This window comes from Stylophora pistillata, chromosome 10, assembly GCF_964205215.1.
Source record: "Stylophora pistillata chromosome 10, jaStyPist1.2, whole genome shotgun sequence".
NCBI classification, from domain to species: Eukaryota; Metazoa; Cnidaria; class Anthozoa; order Scleractinia; family Pocilloporidae; genus Stylophora; species Stylophora pistillata.
Window position 1 is genome coordinate 13,008,980 of NC_142528.1, and position 12,566 is coordinate 13,021,545.

Sequence of the window (12,566 nt, forward strand, 5' to 3'; positions counted from 1 at the left end):
TAGAATTTCACGGATTCGTCATTTGTCGGTATATCATCTATGAAAAGTTTTCGTCGATGCTGGCTTGTTATTGAATTCGTTTCGAACTGTTTTGCTATCCGACACATTTTTTATCACATCGTCCACTCGTTTGTGGTCAGTGTCCGTTTGAAAAGAAACAGACACACACTCCTTTTCTTTGAATGCTTTTTGTTATGTAATTGCGTGACATTGCCGTTTACCGTCACCCGGCCAATTTACCATTTCAACTTTGTTGATATATCCAAATTATTTCGTTACCCCCACCGACGCAGCCCCAAACAGTTTCTTTAGAAACCATCAGCCTTCACACTGATTTGCCCATTGATCTTTAAGGTTTCAATTTCACTTACCTTTCTAAGGCCCGGTTCAGACGTCGAACTTTTCATGAGCCGAGCTCAATTGGAATGAGTTGCCAGTAACCGGATCCCTCTATTATGCGCAGAGGGTTCTGGGATCGCTCCAGGGCAAACATTGCAAGTTGCTACAAAGAAATATATGGCGGAAACTTCTTTTGACGTAAAAAAAAACGATTTGAAGTGAATTCAGCGCTTTTTCGCAGCCGTTTTATCAGAAAGGGATGAGAGCGATGTTGGTAGGGGGAAGTGTAAGATTTTGTTGAAATAACCAGGAAGTATGTGATAAAACGTACAGATAAAGTTCTCTCGTTGCGTAAGGTTTATTATGAAATCGACCTCTGGAAATGATCTCGAAATATTCCAAAGTTAGGTATAAATTAGAGGAAATTACCCAATAAGGAAATTTCAGCTGTAAATAAGTGTGTACAGTCTAGTTCTGGTTTACTTCCCAGCTCGTAAACGGAAATATTATTGGAAATATGCCTCGTGGCGATCATTGTGCCGTGTGGGGTTGTGACAACGATCGAAGATACCCCAAGAAAGGCAAAAGTTTCTTCCTCAAGTTGGGATATTAAGATTCAACTCGCCCAAGAATAAGAAAGATGTTTTTTCGTAAGCCAGAGCTATTAATCGTGTTCAATTCAAGGTTACCATGAGTACGAAGGTTTCTTCAAATCACTTTGCACAAGGTTATAGAACTGAAAAATATTCACAGAGGAATCCAATTTGAAGAAGAACCTTGGCTGAAAAGTTACATCTATCTCAACACAAACCTGCGCACGAATGCAAAGAACGAATTTGAAAAGGATTTCTTCAAGCTGATGAACAACTCCGTCTTTGGAAAAACAATGGAAAACATCAGGACTCAAGTTGATGTGAGATTAGTCAACAATCGAGAAAAAGCAACAAGCTTTCAGCGAAACCAAACTTTAAACATTGCACAATACTTGACGGAAATCTCATTGCAATCCATATCGGGAGAACATCAAGAAGGTTTGACAAGCCAGTTTATTGCGGAATGGCTATTCTTGATATCAGCAAGACTTTGATGCATGTCTTCCACTATAACTACATCAAAGAGAAATATGGAGATTGTGCTAAGCTTCTTTTCACAGACACTCACAGTCTCATGCATGAGATTGAAACTGAAGAATTTTTCAGAGACAGCCAGAGATGTTGAACACAAGTTTGACACAAGCAACTTTCCCAAAGATCACATTTCAGGGATCCCAGCTGGCCGCAACAAGAAGGTTGTAGGCATGATGAAAGATGAAGCTGGTAGAAATATAATTGAGGAGTTTGTTGGATTGAGAGCAAAAATTTCCAGCTAAAAGATTCTTGAGAGAAAAGAAGAGAAGTGCAAGGGAGTCAAGAAGACTGTGATAAAGAAGCTAAGAATATAACTCATGAAGACTACAAAGAGTGCTTTTTCAGCGGAAACATGCAAATGAAGAAGATGATTGTAATCAGATCGCACAGACTTGAAATATTTACCGAGACCATCAACAAGATAGCTTTGATTGCAAATGATGATAACATAATAATAAGAGAAGACCAGATATCAACTTTTTCTCAAGGCCAATATAAAATATGAATCCTGAAAATATTCGATCCATTCAATGCATTAATAGTCGGACCTACAAATTCAGGAAAGACAAAATAACTCATCCATCTTTTGAGCAAAAATTCCTTCAGAAACTCGATTACATTTTCCTGATTTGTCCAACATTTATCCACAACAAGACCTATTATAATTCTGGAGATTTGGACAAGGACCTCTTTATCTTGACTCCACCCCAAAACCAGATTGATTATTGTCTCAAGCTTATTAGTTTTGTTTAGGAGGGAACTAAAACACTGATCATCCTCGATGACTGTGCTGCTTCAAAAGATGTGAAGCAGAGGACGAATGAACTCGTGAATTTAGCATTCAGCGCAAGACATAAGGGAATTAGTGTTTGGGTCCTCACACAGCAGATGACAAGTATCGCAAAACCATTCAGAGAAAATACCGTTGCACTGTTTCTCTTCTACACACCTTCGGCCAAGGATATGAAGGTGACATTTGATGATTATGCAGGTGATTTGACGAAAGAAGAGCAGGTGCAATTAATAGCAAAGCTGAAGAGTAAGAAATATTCTCATCTGATTTTATCACTTCGTCATCCCTTCAATATAAATTTGGAAAAAGGTATAAAATAGACATGAGATAGAGTAGCGATAATTGCATGTATAGGATTTTTTATTGAAATTTTGTTAATTGTAATTGTAAAGTGCATAGAGTGCAATTTTAATGCGCTATATAAGAACTTATTATTATTATTATTATTATTATTATTAAATGAGTGAACAAGAAGATGTTATGAATATTCTCGTGGCTGAACCCAATAGTGATTAAGATGATCGAGAGCAACTTGCTGTTTTCGTTGCGAGTGGTAATGCAAAGGAAATAATTGGCGTATCTCTTACCCAAAATCAAGTCAAGGGGCTTTCTCAACTGGATGTTGAGAAGTACTTCAAAAGATATGAAGCCTCAATGTCTTCAAAAGACTTGCGATGCAATGATTGATGCCTTTCTCCAGCTTTCATGTAAAGCATTGGCGTATTTTCTCCCTGTTGATGAAGGAAAACTTATGAAGGACTTGAGCGATGACTTCATTATAAAGAGAGAACTCGGAATGATTGCAGGCGGTTTGAGTCTGAAGTATGGAGAGTACATGGCAATCGCAAGTGCTGCTCTTCTCGTGCACGGTCAAAAATGTTGAAGTTTCCTTCAAACCACCGATGGTTAATGATAAGCAAATAGATAGCATTTGTGAAGAACCCAAAAAAGAACTTGAATAAGAACTTAATAAGAACTTGAATAAGAATTTGAATAAGAACTTAAAAATAATGTATCAAGAGATAAAATGGATGAAAAAGAATCCCAAGAGCCAGCGCAACAGGTCACTTCAACTGATAAAAATAAGACGAAACCAAAAAAAGATCCAGAGCGTGTCGCTGCTGGAAAAAAAAACTTGCTGAACACAAGAGAAGAGTGAGGAACAAAAGAGGAGAGAAGGTTCAAAGCAATCTGAAGGATTAAAACCAGAACCAGAACTAGAACCATCACCATCATCATTTTCACTCACTCAAATTCTTTCGGTAGCAAGTGTCGTTCTTTCACTAGCTGGACTGTACTATAAAAGGAAAGAGTTGATGGAGCTTGTAAATAAATCGCAAACAGACCCAGAACCAGAACCAGAACCAGAACCAGAACCAGAACCAAGACAAACTCAAATTCCAAAAAGAATAAATCCAATGGATTGATTTTTTTTCTCTTCCAAATTAAAATGTTTGATAATATACTTGTGAGAACTTTGACTGATTCAGCTACATTGACTGGATTGGCTGCTGGAATCGGATGGGTTGCAAAGAAAGTTATCAAGGAACCGATGACTTCTGATCCGAGTTCAAATCTCATGAACCACGTAAAGTTCACTGTCAGGATCGCTGCATCAATCGCAGCAAAAAAATATCTTGAAGAACAAGATTTTGCCATCTTTAAAAATTTTCAGCCGATTTACAATAAATGCATTTAAGTTTGCAGCAGTCTGCGTAGTCATTGAGACTGTCTTGATATTCTATGTATACGAGATAGAAGAACAATTTCATGACGAATACTTGTCAGTGATCATCGTGAAAATAATGATGAGGATAGATAAAATGGCAATCATAGCAATAATGATTGAAGGAGCACTCATCAATGCAATTGCATGTGTTGGTGGAAGCTATCTCGCAAAGTATTTGAGTGGTGATAAAAGTAGTGTGGACATGATCTTGCTGTGGAATAATACCAGGCGGCCTATGAGAAATATCAAGAAAATCGAACAAAGCTCCTCGATTGGATTGCAGCAAACCACCGAATCAAAAAAGAGGCAAAACAAAATTTGGTTGATACAGATTATGCTTTAAAGCTTTACAACAAGGCACATAATGAAGACTGAGCTTGATGTGAAAGAGCCACATTTTTCCAACTTCTACAAGCCGATTACAAAACAAAAACAAGGTGAAGTGATCTACGTCGGAGGAATGGCTTTGGCTTTGGGATTGGCTGCAAGTCGTTTTTGGTGATTGCAAAAGAAAATGGAGAGAAAACTTACAAGAGTTTACTTTAGTCCGAAAGTTTTGGAGGGGATTAGATGCAGTGAAGAAGTTGGTAAATGAAGCTGGAGTTCCTGAAGATGTTGCAAAGCTTTGGCTGATGAAGCAGGCCATCTGGCAGATGTATTTGCCTGCCCCGAAGTATATCCCAAGACCAAATTTTGACGTTGAATCTCCAAACACAGTTCATCAAGCTGATCTTCTTTTCCTTCCTCATGAAAGACTTCCTAGAGGAAGAAAGGTCTCTAAATATGTATTGACAGTGGTCGATATTGCGAGTAGATTCAAGGCTGCTGAACCTCTCACCTCAAAAGATTCTTCTGAGGTCTCAAAGGCTTTCCAGACAATCTACAAAAGAGGACCATTGAGATGACCAAAAGTTCTTCAGGTTGATCCTGGACGTGAATTTATGGGTGAAACGACTAAAGAGATAAAGAGATGGCAAAGCACGATGTGAGAATAAGAAGAGGAAATGTAAACGTTCATAGAGATCAGGGGATAGTTGAGCGATTTAATCGAACTTTGGGTGAGCGCCTCTTTACTTTCCAATACGGTCAAGAGATGAACTTGAAAGACAAAAAGAGATCAACAGAATGGATGAAGAGGCTTCCAGAAGTTGTTTCAGCATTGAATCGTGAGGAGGCAAGATTGACTGGAAAGAAACCAATTGACGGAATGAAAGAAAAAGTGGTTGATGCAAGGTTCAACTTCTTATTCAAGACCCGTTGGCTTGAAATAAAAAAGACTCGACTCTTCAAAAAACGTGAGATATCTCTATGCTGCTGGTGAGTTATAAGGTGGTCAAAGAAGAGCAACAAATCCAATCTGCTCTCTGAAGGTCTTCAATATTGAAAAAACACTTGTGAATGAAAGAGAGCCTGTTCTCTACTATCTGAAAGTCGGCCCAAAGCGAGGATTCGTCAGAGAAGAGCTTCAGATTGTTCCTCCTTAAACTGAGCTACCTCCTGAACGAATTCGATGATTTGAAAAAGGCTTCAAAATGCTTCACAAGCCTCCGTGAGTTTTTGGGTCAATTCTGAGATATTGTCATAATTAGTTTGCCTGATGGTTCAAACGCATTTTTAGATTGTCTTGAAAATCAATGCAATCTCAAAATTCGTCATTTTGATTTGAAAGATTTGGTTTGATTTCGAAGGCAATTTTGAAAATATGGGTCAACCACTTTGCCTTGAAATCATCGTTGCACTTCTTTAAATGAGACTAAAATAAAAATTATTTTTTGAAAATTGCCTTGAAAACATGATTGTTTTGCACATTTTTAGATGGCCTTGTTTTCAGGACAAAGTTTGAATTTTTCGTGGAAATCAAAGCAATTTTCAAAATGCGTCAGAAACCACCTTTTGCTACTACTCAGTTGAAGATCTAAAGATGGTCGTAAGGAGAAATACTTCTGTCGGCAAAAACCGTGCGCCTGTTAAAATCCGATATTCCGGAAAGCTGATTCATCAACTTGTTTGCGTTTACGGTGGGGGAATTTATTGAAGTGAACTGCTGCACTATATAAGGCGAAACTTAATCTTTCGTTTTTAGGTGACTCCACTGAATCAGGCAACCAATTGGTCAACTTCTTTTAGCGAGTTGGCGTTCAGTATTTTTATTTATCGGAGAATGCGAAACTTATCACTCATACTTGAAATTGTTGAATGCATTTTTGAAGGAGGCTTTGCCGTCTGAACCTCATCGTCGGAAATTACGGTCGTATTACAAATTTTCTGCGGACAACATTGAAAGTTAACAGCTGGTAAGTGAAAATATTTTACCTCCCCATATCTATCGACGAAAAATTACGTTGTTATCATATCACTGAAAGTTTTCCTCAACGAGGAAGCTTCGATTCTTGAGTGAACCTTCTTCCCTTTTTTCAAAATACATAATCATCCCATGGATCCCCACGGTCATTACGAGAGCGTAATACCCTGCTTTGATCTCACTCTTAGCAAATCAGAACGCGCGTTATGTCGGAAAAAATCCTAAACCATATAATGAATTTGTAATTCACGCTCCTTAACATATCTCAGAATTTCACTCCACACAGAGAGCTTTTGACGACGCTAATTTAGCAATATACGGACAATTGTCGCATGAAAAGCGAATACAGCGTTTACTGCTTAGCCCACCATTAAGTTTGCTGTGGCTAAGTTTTCTCCAGCCATATTTTCTGTAGCCTGAGCGTGATCCGACCACCAAACAGTTGAAGTTTTATGAACTCTTGACGTAGACAGCCAGTTTGATGCGCCGCTAAGGAAAAGGAAAAGGAAAACAGATTCAGGCACATTGAGCTCATTCCAACTGTAGGAATGAAAGATTAAATCGACGATTCGATTAAGGCCTTGAGCTACTGTGTTCTTTCTTCTGTTCCAAGATTTCTGCCGATCCACGGCATCCTCAGGGAATGACGACGAAGCTTGGAATAGAAAATGAGTTATGTATAGTATATGCAGGTGAATGCGTAACAAAACTTCTATCAATGGTTCTTCAATTTGATTCGTTTTAACATTAACGGAATGGCAAAGGGACGAAGACTTTTAGTATCAGAAAAACAGAAAAAAACAGCACTTTCGTATAAGAAAGTAGAATGTTCAAAGTTTTACATTATCATAATCTGTGGGGCAAAGCTTAACTCCTAGACCATTTTCATTTTGTCCTTTAAACAATATAAGAAACATAACTAACTGCGATAAGAACTGCAAGAGAGCGTACTTGGATTTATGTTGTAAATTTTATTGATATACGAGATAAGCTAAGATGTATATGTTGTAAAATATATCGATAGAAGAGTCATTTGCATGTAGTAATTATTCTGTGTTGATAATAGTATATGTAGCTGAGTGCGAAACAAAACTTTTATCAATGGTTCTTCAATGCTGAAAGCTTAGCAGTAAAAAAACGGAAAAGGAACGAAGACTTAGTTGTAACTTAAAGGAAATGAACGTGTAAAAAAAACATCGCGTTTCATTTAAAAAGTAAAAACAACAAAGTTTTACATTACCACAATCAGGGGGTCAAAACTTACCTCCCATAAGTTTTTCATTGTCCTTCAAAACAAAGTATACGTAAAACAAACACTATAAATTACGATCATAACTGCAAGAGCACGTACTTGTATCTATGATTTGTATGTTATTTTACATATTGAGGAGCCAGCTGTAACACAGTTTAATAATAATAGGCTTTATTCAATCAAAGGATAAAAACACTTATAACCCACCCATTAATTTTGGCGCGATTTTATTGGTTACTTTACGTAACGTGGTGCAAAATCACAGGACAGTTATCACGCAATAACCCCCGTCCGCGTCGATATTTGTCCTCCAATTTTTTCCGTGAAAAAGAAACATAGTCAACACAAGAGTTTCAACTCTTCCGTTCTCCTATTTACATGGAAGGACACAAAACTGTTTTTCTTTTTTTTGCTTGCTTGCTTGCGTCAATCACGCGCATTCGCCGTCAGATCACCACTGGCTTTTTTACTGTGTTTACGCGCAGTTTAATTGCGATGTGAAAATTAATGTGAGGGTTATAAAATAAATACACCCCGTTCTGGCTGGCTGGTATGTCGGCTGATAATGTCCTTTGCTGAGAGATTTCATATTTGCCCTCGAAGCTTCGCTTCTCGGCCAAATATTCATTTTTCGGACAATCCCTCAGCCGCGGACATTATCAGCCGACATACCAGCCGCCCGAAGGGGTTTATTTTTAACAGATAAAGGACCACAATTATGCAACTCAAAAGTGGATCATTTATAGAAATGGGACCTACGCGAAAAGGAAAGGGAAATATCATGACATGAAACAGTCGTCAGGCTAATTTCTGGTTTCTAAATTGTACGAGTTTTGGGGAAGTATTTTATCGGGGAAGTATTTTAGTATTTCTGGTAGGAGACGTTAATTTCCCACACACGAGATTACTGTGTGATGGATCTCCTCCCCGGATGGGATGGGTGGGTAAAAAAGGGGTTAGGTGTCAATTGCAACGAAAGTTATTTTCCTTTCTCCTGCCATTCCTGTGGCGAATTAATTAAACTTAAACTTAAACTCAAACTGGCGCGCTAAATGGGTTAATAAAAGAAAAATGAAAATATTGTTTGCATCATCTTTGGTTTTCGTGCCATCATCATCCGCAACTCAATTTGTCACAATGAAAAATTATCCAGAAACAAGAGTGGAACGATTGAAACTTCTCATAAGAATGCCTGTCATCCGTCCTAATTCAACAATACAAGCAGGCAACGAAGTTAACGTGTTACTAATGATCCATCTCCTCCCACAATTTCAAGAGTTAGCTGTCGATAAAGCGATCGGCATGTTCTGAGGTTTAATCATGTTAAAAGTTCCAAGAATAAACAGCTCAAATTTTCAACATACCTCAAAAAAGATCCTCCACATCCCCAAATAAAACCCAGAGAAACATTTTTTTACATTCATCAGTTTTCATCAGAAAAGAAACATTTTTCTTCTGTCGCTACTTCACTGTTAATATGTTAGGATCTAAATGTGTTCTTTTTTTCTCTATTCTCTCTTGTTTTACAGAACTTGTATTATATATTACCGTTACATACGCATTGTTTATTTAACTTCTATTTTTCTTTGAACACTAAAAAAGTAATAGCTAACAATTATGTATTTACCGAAGCGCAGGTTGCTAGTAGTGGACAATTACGGAGCGGCCGTGAGGCGGCGGAGCGGCGAGGTATATATTTACCTCTAGCCACCGACATTGGGGTGTCTAAAAGGCAGCTTTTTCTAGTATATACTAAAACAGTGAGATAAGAAGCGAAAAAAGATGATTTAACAGAGTTTTTCCTGCAATGATTACAATATTATCAGGCGCCAATACTGCGCGCTAAGTTCGGAGGTGAATAGCAAAGGATATTCGGAGTTTGAGTAGCCAATAAGAGCGCGCCTTCGACGATATCCATGCATTGTGTCGTTGGAAAACATCACGAAGTCCAGTGCTCTTGATAAGTGCTTGGACGTCCTCTATTTTTAATTCTGAACTTGCGGTAATCGCGCCTGGAGTCAGTTACATAAATATTTATACGTTATAAGACTACTTTCATAAATGGCTGCTGGATTAATATTCTTTTGTTTAAATTTAAATTAGCCTTTCTGGTCTCGTTCTCCAGTACAAATTTCAAAAGAATACATTATCTCAAGCGAGGCCAGAAAGGCTGATTTAAATTTAAACAAAAGAATATTAATCCGGCAGCCATTTATGAAAGTGGTCAATACTCGGTGCGAGAATGGTGGAGTTTAATTCGATGAAGGCCACTTTTTTCTTTGAAGTTCTGGTTCAAGCATCTGAAGAAAACGATCCTAGAGCGCTTTTACCGCAAGGTATATAGCGAACCAGCTCTTTGAAAGGCTGTTTCTCTTGAGTTACCATTTCCAATAGGCTCGTTTCGAATTGCTTTTGCGAGAAAGTCTGGTAACTAGTTTTTAGCACCAAGTCGAGGCTGAGGGGAATAGGAGTCAACAGTGCTGGCCCTTTCGCTAATATGGAAGTATCAAAGCTTCAAAAGTTTATAAAGGGAAGAGATATTCAAATTTCTATTCAAGTTAAGAGTAAGAGAAGGGCAGAACTACTGGAGCTATGTTAGAATGCAGCGGAAATAAAAGTTTCAAAATTGAAGAGGAATCAACGAAACGCGACGAGTTAATTAATTAATTGATAACATTGCCACGAGTGAAAGTGAAACTTCCCCATCCACTTTCGCTTAAGGATTGGACTCATGACTTCACTGATATTCCAGACTTCAGGTATCCTGATATCTGTCATTATCTGGTTGGAAAAGATGGCTACGACAAAGACTGTTCGTACAAGAGTCTTGAGGGTTTTCGCTTATTTGTAGACGGTTATGTGGAGGATTTGAAGTACCACGATTTAAGTGATGACGACACAGATAAACAGAATGGATACTGCACTTTCCAGTTCAGCTAGTAGACAGGCCAAAGCCGGAAATCCCGTTGTAGAATTTAACGGATTCATCATTTTTCAGTACATCATCTATGAAAAGTTTTGTCTCAATGCCGGCTTGTTATTGAGTTCGTTTTGAATTGTTTTGTTATCCGTCACATTTTTTATCACATCGTTCAATCGTTTGTGGTCAATGTCTGTTTGACAAGAAGCAGACACATGTTACTTTTCTTCGAATGCTTTTTGTCATGTAATTGTGTGACATTGTGTTACAGTTGGGCTACGATTTTGCCCTTTGATCTTTAAGTTTTCAATTTCTTAGTAATTCATTTTCTTTGTCGTCGTCGATGAAGTTTTTAGTTGTGCGTGCCATCGGTGTTGCGGGATCGATATGTAAGTTTTTATTATTCTATTTCTATTTTCGCACAGCTTGTCCTAGATCTTCCTAGCCATGGCTTACATTGTATTGTATTGTATTGTATTGTAATCTTTATTTAGACACGATCAATTCATCAGCCTATAAAAATACATATCACATACGCTAAGATATTTAAAATTAAAACTACATACTATAACACTTAAGCTGTTTTCCGTGAATGCCGTGCGTTAGACTTTAAAAATGTAATTGATCTTACGTTTAAATAACCCCAGAGACTCTGTGTTCCTTATATCGCGTGGTAAACTGTTCCGTAATATGGCGCCATTGTAGCTAAAGCTTTTTCTGTAATAATTAGTGCGCGGTAGTGGAACATTAAGCTTACTTTCAGAGTCCCTGAGGTCATAAGCAGAGTCACGCCACGTAAACTTTGAATATAGATACCTTGGAGCTAGCCCGTGCAGACATCTAAACATCATGGTGGCTTTATGGATTTCCTGCTGGCGTGCAAGATTTTTCCACCCTAAAAACTCGAGTAGCTCAGTTGCATCAGCGTCATAGTTAGAGAATGTCAACACACGGGCTGCTCTATTCTGCAATTTCTGCAGTTTGTCTCGTAGCGTTTTCCCACAGCTACCCCAAACAATGTCACATTAATCAAAGTGAGGTTTTACTAAAGCTTGGTAGATGAGATGTAAGGTTGATGCTGGGATCAGGTGCCTAATTCGCTTTAGGGCCCCGATACCAGAGGCGATCTTTTTCGTTAGTTTTTCGATGTGACTATGCCAATCGAGTTTATCGTCTATTATTACACCAAGCGATTTTGTAGCTGAAACCTGGCTCACTTGAGTATTGTTCATTCTAATTGTTGGTGAAGCTGTGAGAGTATTCAGTCTCTGCCTCGACCCTATTAGCATGAATTCGGTTTTAGTCATGTTCAACGTGAGTTTGTTCGCTTGTAGCCAGTTGAAGACGTTTTCTAGGTCTTCATTTAGACAAAACTGAACGTTCTCAAGATTGCTTCCCGCATATGTGAGGTGCGTGTCATCGGCATATATTCTCGGTTTACAATTTAATAAGCAATTTGGAAGATCGTTGATATATAATAAGAACAATAATGGACCGAGGATGGTCCCTTGAGGGACGTCGCAAGTCAACGAGTAGCTACTGGATAGCGACCCGTTGACAGAGCATTTTTGTGTTCGGTTTTCCAAATATGACTGAAACCATCTGAAAGATTTTCCATGTATACCATAATAGTTTAGTTTCGATAGAAGGATCTGATGATCAACAGTGTCAAAAGCGCTAAGCTGCTAAGCTGCAGCTGTATAAGGCTGCAGTCTTGCCCTATTTGACTTACTGCAGTACTGTATGGCACTTTTGTAGGGGAAGTGATGCAAGAAAAGTGGAGCATGTCCAGGAGAGGGGTCTTAGGGCAGTTTTCCGTGACTGGAACGCTAACTATAGGCAGTTGTTAGAATGGGCTAAATTGCCCACCCTAGTGAACCGTAGATTGCAAGATATAGCGACCATCATGTATAAAGTAAAATTTAAGCTAGCACCAAGCTACATACAAGATTTATTTTCAGCAAATCACACAGTGTATAATTTAAGAGTTAAAGAATTTACTATTCCAAGATTTAACTCTATTAATTATGGCAGGCACTCCCTTAGGTATTTAGGACCTGTGCTATGGGCTAAGCTACCCTCCCGTATTAGGACGTTGAATTCA